Source organism: Notothenia rossii, assembly GCF_949606895.1.
Source record: "Notothenia rossii genome assembly, chromosome: 11".
NCBI lineage: Eukaryota > Metazoa > Chordata > Actinopteri > Perciformes > Nototheniidae > Notothenia > Notothenia rossii.
Window position 1 is genome coordinate 59,263,201 of NC_136910.1, and position 13,814 is coordinate 59,277,014.

Sequence of the window (13,814 nt, forward strand, 5' to 3'; positions counted from 1 at the left end):
TACATTTAAATAGGAAAAGGTACAATTGTGCTCTGAATTAACCGGAATTGGATTTATATAGCCTCATGATAGTGATTAAAAATCATTTTCATGGGAAAAAGTGTTAAAATGCCAGATTAAAGCATATAAAGGACCCCAGTGAGCTCCAGAGTATGTGCATTGTTTTAGGGAACCATATTAACTTGCTAAACCCCGAGCCTGTTTTTCAGGTTCAAAAATGACATGCCCAAAAGAAATGACTATAACTTAATTCTAAAAGGGTTATATGAATAATGTATTTTATTAAAGCAAGGTTACATCTGTGAGTTGGATATAGAAGTGTCAGAATCAATATAGATGTATCTGTGTCCGAGTAAATTCAGATGGAACATAGTAAAAAAAGGTAAATTCTTACCTCCACCTAAAATAAAACCATTACTTATAGTGAAAACCATCGGCATCTGTCAGGAACTGAATTTCAAAATAAAAATAACTGGAAACAAACGTAGGCCTATAAGGGACATTTTGAGCATCATTGCGATACACAGCCACTGAACTGATTACCACAAGCTTTGGTTTAAGCTCGCTGATTGGATGTTTTAGCCGCAATGCACGTTGGGATATGGTGTTAATGCGATATGAAATCCGAAAAACATTTCAGAGTTTAGGATGGCCGAAGACACTACACTACCCATAATGAAATGGAACGAAACCACGCCAGACTATCCAAAACTGGAATCGAACGCCCCCCCAGAACTACACATTGTTGAGATCTTCATATTAGGATGAATACTTAACATGAAAGTTAGTTATAATCAAATAGAGTCAATTATATTCTTGTATAACCCACAATGAAAATGCTTAATATTTTATGATTTTCTATATTTACAGTATAAAACAAAACACAAGTGGTTTGTTAAATTGAGTGTGAGGCCTATTATGATGTATGGGTGTCACTGATAAGAGAAGAGAGACAGTTTCTTCCCTCTCCCCTCACAGCAGTACACAGGGAGGGGGGCTCCTGACTTAACACATCGAGGCCCCAAAAAGGTGGTTATGTCATAGCCGACAATAATATTCTGCAAGTCCTGCAGAGTAGGGGTCATGAACTTTTTACAAAAACATGGGAAGGTGTGTCTTATGACATAGCCATAGAATATGTCTGGTCATGTCCAGTCCTGTACATCAGAGGCCACGCCCAGTTTCCACAAATATGGGTATGGAGGAGGGGTCTTTAGGTTTTTATATCCTGTTTTTTTAGCACAAAGACACTGGCGGAGAGGGAGCAAACTAGAGAGAGAGGGGGGGGAGTTCCCCTGGTATACTCTCTCCCGGTAAGCTCTCTCCCTGGAGAGCTGGGTTTTTGGTAAATATCTCCTGAATTACTGGGTTGAATGAGTGGAATTAATTGATATGCGTTTGTGAGTATTAGAACCCGCCACCTGTGAGGATCTTCCTCCGAATTCATGCGGAACATAGGAATGTGTTTGTAAATGTTAGTACCCGCCACCTGTGTCGGAACATAGGTGTGGAATTCATGCGAATTGATTTTTTTATTAACACCAGTCTTTTATGAGGTAAGACCTCTAATTTCTATAAAAATCACAACTGAATTGGGCAGTTGAAGCTACAATTGAATTTAGTAAATGTAAAACGGTGAATTAAAGTTTCATATTAGAACATGATCACAGCATGATAGGTTTAGTATGATTATAATGTTGTAAAGAGAGAAGGTAAACACCCTGTATAAGTTTGGACCTATTTTTATTCAAATAAACTGATCCCACCTTTTGGATTGGGACAACTTAAAAGACATCTGCGCTCTCCTCTCCTGCTTCAAAGGTAAGATAGCACCCTGCCACACTCACACTCAGGTAGGGCCACACCTCATTACTGATACCAAAATCCTTCTGGATCGCTTAAACAGATTTAGAGAGTTGTCTGAATTGAAACAGCAGTTAATTGAACCTGGTTCTCCAGGAGTTAATAGAGGTGAGATCTTGCTGACGTTTGGTGGATCTGAGCCAAGCAGTAAACTTACGTAGACTCAATAACTTTGTAGAAGTGCATCATTCCTTGATTTATTGTAAAATGAATCTGAACTTTTTGATCTGTTATGATGATAAACTGAAGCCGTTTCTAAATTAATCCAATTTAGTGAGTTTTAAATAGTCATACTTAGTTTATCAGGAAATGATGAAGAGGAACAAATGAAATGATTTGAAAATGATATCTCTGTAGGAGCTGACGCTGTTGGCGGTTCTAGTGTTAACATACATTTAAATTAAGTATGTGTAATGGCAAATGCCATTATACTGTATGATTTTCTTACCTGGAGTTCTGCCTTTTTGAACAGACTTTCTGAGTCCTAGCTATACTATCTGCAGTTCTGGGGTTAATATGAATCTAATATGATTGTCATCGGTCTAAATTAGATTTCAAATGATTAGCTGTGTATGTAATGAAGATCATAGTGTGGGTTGAATCCATTTTCATAACCACTGTCTTTTAACTGATTTAAATGCAGAAACTGGGCTTATTCATCAGAGTGTCGTATGACTTGACTTGACTTGCTTGACTCTCATCACAGTGACTTGGGACTTGCTCATGACTTGCACATGTAGGACTTACTCCCACCTCTGGAAATCTAAGATGTTGTTTAATTGCTGATATATTTATGATCCACGTCAATTATTCAGTTTCGGTGGCATTTCTACCAGTTTGTCCAAAGGTCTTCTCATCAGGGCTCTATAAATAAAGAACTAAGGCAGATATGTAATATGTAATGCAGCCGAACCGTGTATTACAATGCCGTTATGTGATGACTTTCAAAGAGAATAGCAAGCACACTCGGAGTAAAGTATTATTTTCTTTTTTTTTAAAACGTATTTCAGATTTCATATCGCATAAACACCATATCCCTACGTGCATTGCGGCTAAACAATCCAATCAGCAAGCTTAAACCATAGCTGAGGATCTTGGGTAATCAGTTCAGTGGCTGTGTATCGCAATGCTGCTCGAAATGTCCCTTATAGGCCTACGTCTGTTTCCGGTTATTTTTATTTTGAAATTCAGTTCCTGACGGACGACGCCCAAAAAGCCTGAGATTATGGAATCAAACAAATAAATAAAAAAAAGGATAATTGTGTTTTATTGGTGAGTAAATAACAGTGTGTTATTTAGAAAAGAATAACAAATTAGAATGAAAAAAAGATACAGATTTCAGTATTCTGAGGCTCTGAGGCACCATTTATTTTCCTCACAGACGAGCAAAAAACGTCAGACAGTATACGATTTAAAATAAAAACAAACATCGTGGCTTGATGTTGAGTAAGAGCGAGTTTTTATGAACCCCACAGCTTCCGGTCTTCCATACATTGCTTTTTAAATCGTTCTGTATGACACGAAGAAAAGGGGAAAATGGTGTTGGTGAACACGAATCAATAGATTACATGTTGTGACTATAAAACGAAATGCCGTGAGACTGGGTTGGGTCCTGCGGTGTTGTTGCTGCTGCGTCATGTGCGTAAAGTAGCTGGAGCTGGCATCATTTATATTACGCAGGATCCTATCTCTGGAACCCATTGGTCGATTTGGGTAATTGACACCTTTTTGAAATTTTAGAGCCAATAGAATCGAGGGACAGTTCGTAAATCCGGCTAAACATTTACGCCAAGGAGAGAGAGGTTTGCGTAAACAGCATGTGCTACAGCATTAGCCCCGGACTACTAAACTTTATACATACTTTGCTGCCATGAATGTAATGATGGATTATCAGGAACAATTCTAAAGTGACTAAGAGACATTGGATTAACCTTGAGCAGTGTTTTTATTCCCTTGAACACGACTTTTGATCACAAAACAGCAACGGTAAGACATCATTATTGTTATGGTTTTGAAAACTGTTGTTTTTTTCTTGCCATATTGTGGCTGCTAGCTTGAGTCCTTGTCGTGCAGTGATGAGATTTGTATTGATGAAATCTGTGGAGTCTCAGCTTTCAGAGGATGTATTGTTTGTGCAGAAAATATGAAGTTTTAAAGATCGTTTTTGCTAGTTATCACGGGAAGTAGCATTAGCCGTTTTCGCTAAGGGCTCATTTGGATGCTTCTTTTGAGACTTGTGTTTTCTTTCTGTAAAAATGGCTCGTATCAGCAGGTAGCTGAGTCTTTTCCCGTTAATTGAGTGTAACACATTCATAGGTTTGTATATATTAATAAGCCCCCAGACGCTGTCTCCGGCAGTGCCGTGTTTTTCCGCCCGGGGGAGGGGGGAATGGGGTTCAACAGGTTAATGATAAAATAATGCATTTAAATGCAACAATAATGATTTAAAATCATTTTAGGGGAACAAGTGTGTAGAGAACCTCACTTTCCGAGGCAGAAATAGTGATTAATTTCCCTCTGAGGGATTAATAAAGTATATCTTCTTCTTGTTCTTCTACTCAGAAATCAAAAGTGAATGGTCACATGAAGTAAAAGTCCAAATGTGTTAAAATGTAGTTTTTTACTATAATAGGATACTTGTGTCGTTTCAGTTTATCAATGTAAAGTAGTGGTTCAATTAAGCAAACTGTCAAATGTATTTGACAGTGATATAGGCTATAGCCATTTTTTTTGTAAAATTACAGAAAATGCAGCAAATTTTGCCAACGGAAAATCATTTATTTTTACGGTTGGTTTTGTTAAAGTCGCATTTAAAAACTGCTAAAAAACAGATAAATAACGTATTCCATTTCCACAGTTTGTTCTTGTTAAAATACATGACACATTTCAACAAAACTTTTATTCTTGTAATTGTAATATGATTTCCTGTAATTATGAAATACAATAAAAAACTGTTACATTTTTTGGGGGGAAAACTGTAAAAAAAACCTTTGTATTTACAGAGTGGGTTGATCCTGAGTGACACTGCTGAACAGATATAGATTTTCTCAGGCATTTCTAGAGGCAACTAATATCATAAATGTGAATTAAGATCATTTGTATTGACTTGTAAATGTAACATTGTGATGTGAAGATGTATCTAACCACTAAGTCTTCACTTAAAAGAAACGGGGGGAAGGCTCAATAGCTCTGAAGCATATTGCTAAAGACTCACTGAGGGGGGGCAGAAAGCTGAGTAACATTGAGTATACACAAAATGCAAGATCGAAAAATAAGAGACAAAAAGGCGTTGTTAAATTAGTCAAATAATGATGAAGTCCAAGAATGAAGCACATCTTGTGTTGGACACTTATCTTCCCACCAAACAAGTGGTTGAAGGCGGTCTGGTATCTGCTGTGAAGGACGTGTCTGGTGTCATGCTCACATCACATGCAGCAGCTGGATTCTTCCCACACTGGTGGCAGATGTGCTTTGCCACATGTTCTCATGCTGCTGTGGTGTTAGCCTCACATCTATGAGTTGTTACATCATATTGTAAACTTGATTAACACTTAAAATGTAATATTATGTCCAGTGTTACTTTGAAACTCTGAAGATAGGCACTAACTGACTGAGTGTGGCTACTCTCTTTTCTCTCATACATGCTGAGCAGTCTGCAGCAGATTATTCCATTGACTCTTTTTTACCTGCAAATACAAAATAAAGGAAAAACATTAATTTATTAACACAATCCACACAAATTTAAAAAACTAATCATTGTATTTAACTACATTTAACTTGTGCTGTAGTATTTATATTTGAATGTTCTTTTTATCTGAAGTTGTAATAGGTTTATTCGTAGGTCACTTATTTTCATTTTACATCTCCAGATAGATTTTCTATAAATCTTTACTCTCATCTGGGAAGAGAAATCACACGTGTGAGGTTTCATTGTTCAAGAACATTCTGTGACTTCAGATAGACACAAAAACAAGCTTTCATGAACATGTGCATCAGGAAAGATATGTTTGTGATGTTTGAAAAGATTGAATCAGAAATCCTCCTTGATATTGAACCACATGTCTATAGATACCTGTATCCTAGGAGGTATCGGACACTAGCTCAAAGTTGAAGGAGAGTTTTTTTGTGCTTGCGGTTGTAATTCAATTTTGCCAAATAAAAAAAACAAAAAGGCAGAAAATCTGTCTTTTGTTGACAGAAAAGTTTGGCTTTGGCTTTAATATAATGTGCGCTCATTGCAGACACCTTTCCTGCCAACATCACTGATGTTCTAGATGGTATTACTCTGGGCAGTTTGATTCACCAGCTGCAAAGTCCTCCTGTCCTGGACACTACACATCCATGTTTCCACTCATAGCGTGTTCTATTGCTCTTCTGTAATAGTTGAACATGTGTCTGCCTTTCATCATGTGCTTCCAGACAGATTCCTCTCCCTGCAGGAAGTCACATGGTATGATGTGTTCATAGAGAGTGACTCAACAACCCTCTCCTCGGACTTAACACATAATACAATGTTCATGTGCTGAAGTCCTCTCATCAGATACTGGATAAAGGGACCAATAGGCCTAACATTCTAAGTCTGTCATGTTGTAACATGCTGATTGGGTAGCAGGTTGGGTAGCAGGTTGTGTAGCTGATTGTGTAGCAGGTTGTGTAGCAGGTTGGGTAGCAGGTTGTGTAGCTGATTGTGTAGCAGGTTGTGTAGCAGGTTGGGTAGCAGGTTGTGTAGCAGGTTGTGTAGCTGATTGTGTAGCAGGTTGGGTAGCAGGTTGTGTAGCAGGTTGTGTAGCAGGTTGTGTAGCAGGTTGTGTAGCAGGTTGTGTAGCAGGTTGGGTAGCAGGTTGGGTAGCAGGTTGTGTAGCAGGTTGTGTAGCAGGTTGTGTAGCTGATTGTGTAGCAGGTTGGGTAGCAGGTTGTGTAGCAGGTTGTGTAGCTGATTGTGTAGCAGGTTGGGTAGCAGGTTGGGTAGCAGGTTGTGTAGCAGGTTGTGTAGCAGGTTGTGTAGCAGGTTGTGTAGCAGGTTGGGTAGCAGGTTGTGTAGCAGGTTGTGTAGCAGGTTGTGTAGCAGGTTGTGTAGCAGGTTGGGTAGAAGGTTGTGTAGCAGGTTGTGTAGCAGGTTGGGTAGCAGGTTGTGTAGCAGGTTGTGTAGCAGGTTGTGTAGCAGGTTGGGTAGCAGGTTGTGTAGCAGGTTGGGTAGCAGGTTGAGTAGCAGGTTGGGTAGCAGGTTGTGTAGCTGGTTGGGTAGCAGGTTGTGTAGCAGGTTGTGTAGCAGGTTGGGTAGCAGGTTGTGTAGCAGGTTGTGTAGCAGGTTGTGTAGCAGGTTGTGTAGCAGGTTGGGTAGCAGGTTGTGTAGCAGGTTGTGTAGCAGGTTGAGTAGCAGGTTGGGTAGCAGGTTTTGTAGCAGGTTGTGTAGCAGGTTGTGTAGCAGGTTGTGTAGCAGGTTGTGTAGCAGGTTGTGTAGCAGGTTGGGTAGCAGGTTGAGTAGCAGGTTGGGTAGCAGGTTGTGTAGCTGATTGTGTAGCAGGTTGTGTAGCAGGTTGTGTAGCTGATTGGGTAGCAGGTTGTGTAGCAGGTTGTGTAGCTGATTGGGTAGCAGGTTGTGTAGCAGGTTGTGTAGCAGGTTGAGTAGCAGGTTGGGTAGCAGGTTGTGTAGCAGGTTGTGTAGCAGGTTGTGTAGCAGGTTGAGTAGCAGGTTGGGTAGCAGGTTGGGTAGCAGGTTGTGTAGCAGGTTGTGTAGCAGGTTGTGTAGCAGGTTGTGTAGCAGGTTGTGTATAAGGTTGTGTAGCAGGTTGGGTAGCAGGTTGTGTAGCAGGTTGTGTAGCAGGTTGTGTAGCAGGTTGTGTAGCAGGTTGTGTATAAGGTTGTGTAGCAGGTTGTGTAGCAGGTTGTGTATAAGGTTGTGTAGCAGGTTGTGTAGCAGGTTGTGTAGCAGGTTGTGTAGCAGGTTGTGTAGCAGGTTGGGTAGCAGGTTGTGTAGCAGGTGGTGTAGCAGGTTGTGTAGCAGGTTGTGTAGCAGGTTGGGTAGCAGGTTGAGTAGCAGGTTGGGTAGCAGGTTGTGTAGCAGGTTGGGTAGCAGGTGGTGTAGCAGGTTGTGTAGCAGGTTGTGTAGCAGGTTGTGTAGCAGGTTGTGTAGCAGGTTGGGTAGCATGTTGTGTAGCAGGTTGTGTAGCAGGTTGGGTAGCATGTTGGGTAGCAGGTTGTGTAGCAGGTTGGGTAGCAGGTTGGGTAGCAGGTTGTGTAGCAGGTTGGGTAGCAGGTGGTGTAGCAGGTTGTGTAGCAGGTTGTGTAGCAGGTTGGGTAGCAGGTTGGGTAGCAGGTTGTGTAGCAGGTTGGGTAGCAGGTGGTGTAGCAGGTTGTGTAGCAGGTTGTGTAGCAGGTTGTGTAGCAGGTTGTGTAGCAGGTTGTGTAGCAGGTTGGGTAGCAGGTTGAGTAGCAGGTTGGGTAGCAGGTTGTGTAGCTGATTGTGTAGCAGGTTGTGTAGCAGGTTGTGTAGCTGATTGGGTAGCAGGTTGTGTAGCAGGTTGTGTAGCTGATTGGGTAGCAGGTTGTGTAGCAGGTTGTGTAGCAGGTTGAGTAGCAGGTTGGGTAGCAGGTTGTGTAGCAGGTTGTGTAGCAGGTTGTGTAGCAGGTTGAGTAGCAGGTTGGGTAGCAGGTTGGGTAGCAGGTTGTGTAGCAGGTTGTGTAGCAGGTTGTGTAGCAGGTTGTGTAGCAGGTTGTGTATAAGGTTGTGTAGCAGGTTGGGTAGCAGGTTGTGTAGCAGGTTGTGTAGCAGGTTGTGTAGCAGGTTGTGTAGCAGGTTGTGTATAAGGTTGTGTAGCAGGTTGTGTAGCAGGTTGTGTATAAGGTTGTGTAGCAGGTTGTGTAGCAGGTTGTGTAGCAGGTTGTGTAGCAGGTTGTGTAGCAGGTTGGGTAGCAGGTTGTGTAGCAGGTGGTGTAGCAGGTTGTGTAGCAGGTTGTGTAGCAGGTTGGGTAGCAGGTTGAGTAGCAGGTTGGGTAGCAGGTTGTGTAGCAGGTTGGGTAGCAGGTGGTGTAGCAGGTTGTGTAGCAGGTTGTGTAGCAGGTTGGGTAGCAGGTTGGGTAGCAGGTTGTGTAGCAGGTTGGGTAGCAGGTTGGGTAGCAGGTTGTGTAGCAGGTTGGGTAGCAGGTTGTGTAGCAGGTTGTGTAGCAGGTTGTGTAGCAGGTTGTGTAGCAGGTTGGGTAGCAGGTTGTGTAGCAGGTGGTGTAGCAGGTTGTGTAGCAGGTTGTGTAGCAGGTTGGGTAGCAGGTTGAGTAGCAGGTTGGGTAGCAGGTTGTGTAGCAGGTTGGGTAGCAGGTGGTGTAGCAGGTTGTGTAGCAGGTTGTGTAGCAGGTTGGGTAGCAGGTTGGGTAGCAGGTTGTGTAGCAGGTTGGGTAGCAGGTTGGGTAGCAGGTTGTGTAGCAGGTTGTGTAGCAGGTTGTGTAGCAGGTTGTGTAGCAGGTTGTGTAGCAGGTTGGGTAGCAGGTTGAGTAGCAGGTTGGGTAGCAGGTTGTGTAGCAGGTTGGGTAGCAGGTTGTGTAGCAGGTTGTGTAGCAGGTTGTGTAGCAGGTTGTGTAGCAGGTTGGGTAGCAGGTTGTGTAGCAGGTGGTGTAGCAGGTTGTGTAGCAGGTTGTGTAGCAGGTTGGGTAGCAGGTTGAGTAGCAGGTTGGGTAGCAGGTTGTGTAGCAGGTTGGGTAGCAGGTTGAGTAGCAGGTTGGGTAGCAGGTTGTGTAGCAGGTTGGGTAGCAGGTTGTGTAGCAGGTTGTGTAGCAGGTTGTGTAGCAGGTTGTGTAGCAGGTTGAGTAGCAGGTTGGGTAGCAGGTTGGGTAGCAGGTTGTGTAGCAGGTTGTGTAGCAGGTTGAGTAGCAGGTTGTGTAGCAGGTTGGGTAGCAGGTGGTGTAGCAGGTTGGGTAGCAGGTTGTGTAGCAGGTGGTGTAGCAGGTTGTGTAGCAGGTTGTGTAGCAGGTTGTGTAGCAGGTTGAGTAGCAGGTTGTGTAGCAGGTTGAGTAGCAGGTTGGGTAGCAGGTGGTGTAGCAGGTTGTGTAGCAGGTTGAGTAGCAGGTTGTGTAGCAGGTTGAGTAGCAGGTTGGGTAGCAGGTTGTGTAGCAGGTTGGGTAGCAGGTTGTGTAGCAGGTTGTGTAGCAGGTTGTGTAGCAGGTTGTGTAGCAGGTTGAGTAGCAGGTTGAGTAGCAGGTTGTGTAGCAGGTTGAGTAGCAGGTTGGGTAGCAGGTTGTGTAGCAGGTTGTGTAGCAGGTTGTGTAGCAGGTTGTGTAGCAGGTTGAGTAGCAGGTTGGGTAGCAGGTTGTGTAGCAGGTTGGGTAGCAGGTTGTGTAGCAGGTTGTGTAGCAGGTTGTGTAGCAGGTTGTGTAGCAGGTTGTGTAGCAGGTTGAGTAGCAGGTTGGGTAGCAGGTTGGGTAGCAGGTTGGGTAGCAGGTTGTGTAGCAGGTTGTGTAGCAGGTTGTGTAGCAGGTTGTGTAGCAGGTTGAGTAGCAGGTTGGGTAGCAGGTTGGGTAGCAGGTTGTGTAGCAGGTTGTGTAGCAGGTTGTGTAGCAGGTTGTGTAGCAGGTTGTGTAGCAGGTTGTGTAGCAGGTTGTGTAGCAGGTTGTGTATAAGGTTGTGTAGCAGGTTGGGTAGCAGGTTGTGTAGCAGGTTGTGTAGCAGGTTGGGTAGCAGGTTGTGTAGCAGGTTGTGTAGCAGGTTGGGTAGCAGGTTGTGTAGCAGGTTGTGTAGCAGGTTGTGTAGCAGGTTGGGTAGCAGGTTGTGTAGCAGGTTGTGTAGCAGGTTGTGTAGCAGGTGGTGTAGCAGGTGGTGTAGCAGGTTGGGTAGCAGGTTGGGTAGCAGGTTGTGTAGCAGGTTGTGTAGCAGGTTGGGTAGCAGGTTGGGTAGCAGGTTGTGTAGCAGGTTGTGTAGCAGGTGGTGTAGCAGGTTGGGTAGCAGGTTGGGTAGCAGGTTGTGTAGCAGGTGGTGTAGCAGGTTGGGTAGCAGGTGGTGTAGCAGGTTGGGTAGCAGGTTGGGTAGCAGGTTGTGTAGCAGGTTGTGTAGCAGGTTGGGTAGCAGGTTGTGTAGCAGGTTGTGTAGCAGGTTGGGTAGCAGGTTGAGTAGCAGGTTGGGTAGCAGGTTGTGTAGCAGGTTGTGTAGCAGGTTGTGTAGCAGGTTGTGTAGCAGGTTGGGTAGCAGGTTGTGTAGCAGGTTGGGTAGCAGGTTGTGTAGCAGGTTGTGTAGCAGGTTGTGTAGCAGGTTGTGTAGCAGGTGGTGTAGCAGGTTGGGTAGCAGGTTGGGTAGCAGGTTGTGTAGCAGGTTGTGTAGCAGGTTGTGTAGCAGGTTGTGTAGCAGGTTGGGTAGCAGGTTGTGTAGCAGGTTGTGTAGCAGGTTGTGTAGCAGGTTGGGTAGCAGGTTGTGTAGCAGGTTGGGTAGCAGGTTGTGTAGCAGGTTGGGTAGCAGGTTGTGTAGCAGGTTGTGTAGCAGGTTGTGTAGCAGGTTGTGTAGCAGGTTGTGTAGCAGGTTGTGTAGCAGGTTGTGTGTAGCAGGTTGTGTAGCAGGTTGTGTAGCAGGTTGTGTAGCAGGTTGTGTAGCAGGTTGTGTAGCAGGTTGTGTAGCAGGTTGTGTAGCAGGTTGTGTAGCAGGTTGTGTAGCAGGTTGTGTAGCAGGTTGGGTAGCAGGTTGGGTAGCAGGTTGTGTAGCAGGTTGTGTAGCAGGTTGTGTAGCAGGTGGTGTAGCAGGTTGTGTAGCAGGTTGGGTAGAAGGTTGGGTAGCAGGTTGTGTAGCAGGTTGGGTAGCAGGTTGGGTAGCAGGTTGGGTAGCAGGTTGGGTAGCAGGTTGTGTAGCAGGTTGTGTAGCAGGTTGGGTAGCAGGTTGGGTAGCAGGTTGGGTAGCAGGTTGGGTAGCAGGTTGTGTAGCAGGTTGGGTAGCAGGTTGGGTAGCAGGTTGTGTAGCAGGTTGTGTAGCAGGTTGGGTAGCAGGTTGTGTAGCAGGTTGTGTAGCAGGTTGTGTAGCAGGTTGGGTAGCAGGTTGTGTAGCAGGTTGGGTAGCAGGTTGGGTAGCAGGTTGTGTAGCAGGTTGTGTAGCAGGTTGGGTAGCAGGTTGGGTAGCAGGTTGTGTAGCAGGTCGTGTAGCAGGTTGGGTAGCAGGTTGTGTAGCAGGTTGTGTAGCAGGTGCTGTGGCCGTTCAGAGGTGGGAGGGTGGGATGAAGCTGATAAGAGGTTTGCTGGCCTTTAAAAACGTAAGGAAAAGCACACAGTGTGCAGACAGACCAGCATCAGGACTACAGGTAATACTGCACTGTTCATAATAATGATAATAATAATAATAATATTAAAATGTTCCTGTTACTTTGCTTAGAACAGCGTTTGTGCTTTAACTTTTCATTTCTTCAAAGTAATCTGAGCCATTTGTTCTTTTTCTAGCAGCAGTATTCCCTTTTTATCAAACATTGTTTTTGGGTCTCAACAACCGGCATGTCTGCTCAATGTGTTGCTCATGTTTCTAACTGTTTTGCGATCGCGTGTTGCACATGTCAGGAAAAGCTAAAGCTTGAATTGCAGTGCAAACATCTGGATGCCAGCTACACATAGTGAGCTGATAGTGAGCTGTTTTAAAGATACTGTAAAAGAAACAAGACATTAAATAGTTTTTAGGAAAAATTACATGTTTTTTCTTTACTATTATTTAATTACATCTCCTTTTCCCAACTAAACCCGTTACGGTTTTTCAGTAGCTAGATTTTAATTCTAGTTTTACGAATTCTAGCCAAGCAGATGTGGCTCACCCCGTTGGCAGATTGTTTTGCTTGATGCAGGAACATCTGACTTGATTCAAGAATATATTTAGCTTGTTTTTGGAAAGGCTGTTTTTGCAGTGTGGTGGGAGCTTTCCACACCATATGTGTGTTTTGAAGGTTAAGAGATAAAAAGTAAATGGAAGCCCAGTTCAAACAAACACCACTATACTTCCGTCTTGTTGACTGTAACACCTTCTCTTGTAGCATATCAAGGACTCTACTAAAGTCCCTCTTTGTCCCATGCAACCTGATGTATGTGATGACCACTTCCATTCTTACAGGGATAATAAAGACATGTGTCCTGATATTGAAGATCAAGCCGGGGACCAGTGATATTTTTCTAACGTGTTCATCTTCCACAGCTTCTGCAGCCATGGCCTCCTTTTCTCCACTCCTGCTCTTGGTCCTGTGCACTCTGACAGTGGCTGAAGCCCAGCTCAAGCTGTTTAACATGCGTGCCAGCAAACTTCATGCAAACATTCTGGGAACTCCGGATGCCTATGTCGAGGTGTTTTGTGGATCTGCCAATCTGGGTGAAACATCAGTTCGCTACAACGAACCAAACCCCTGGTGGAAGGAAGAGTTCACCTACTTTGACTCCCAAGAGAATGATATGATAAGGCTTGAGGTTTATGATCAGGACATCGGGTTCGATGACCTGCTTGGAGTCTGCCGGCAGAAAATTAAGCTGGGAACCCATGAGAATAAGTGCTTTCTTAAAAAAGGTGGCACGTTTCATTACACCTACTCCCTCCAATAATTCAGTCAGTAAAACTTCAAAGATGTATCCGACCATAAGTCTTTACATGCAGCCTTTGATTCTCTCAGCCTGGCTCTGAGAAACAAACAAATACATTTGCAAAATATGTTGTTCTGGTTTCTGCCATAAAGCATCTTTGGCCTATTTTTCCCTGTTTCAAAAGTGATTAACGAAAAATAAAGAGTGCTGACACAACTCAAACGTGTTTCTTGTCATTTATCAATATATTACGAGTATATAAATGAATGATTCCATATTTTCCATGTCTTACCTTCAAAACATATTCTTAGATAGAAATACCAAATGTTTTGTTATTTAGACTCAATTAACACTTATAGTTTCACATCTTGTTACATAAGAATAGATCATATTTGTTAAGTGTTATTATGGGAGAATTACTATTCTTGTGGTACTGCTGC

General features: G+C 43.6%; 1 long non-coding RNA gene across 1 annotated transcript; it reads left to right on the forward strand.

Moving 5' to 3' along the window:
• Window positions 1–12,054: 12,054 nt before the first annotated feature.
• LOC307025083 lies at window positions 12,055–13,596 on the forward strand. The gene is made up of 2 exons (XR_013804063.1): window positions 12,055–12,125; window positions 12,998–13,596. It is a non-coding gene; the product is annotated as an uncharacterized lncRNA (long non-coding RNA).
• Window positions 13,597–13,814: the final 218 nt, after the last annotated feature.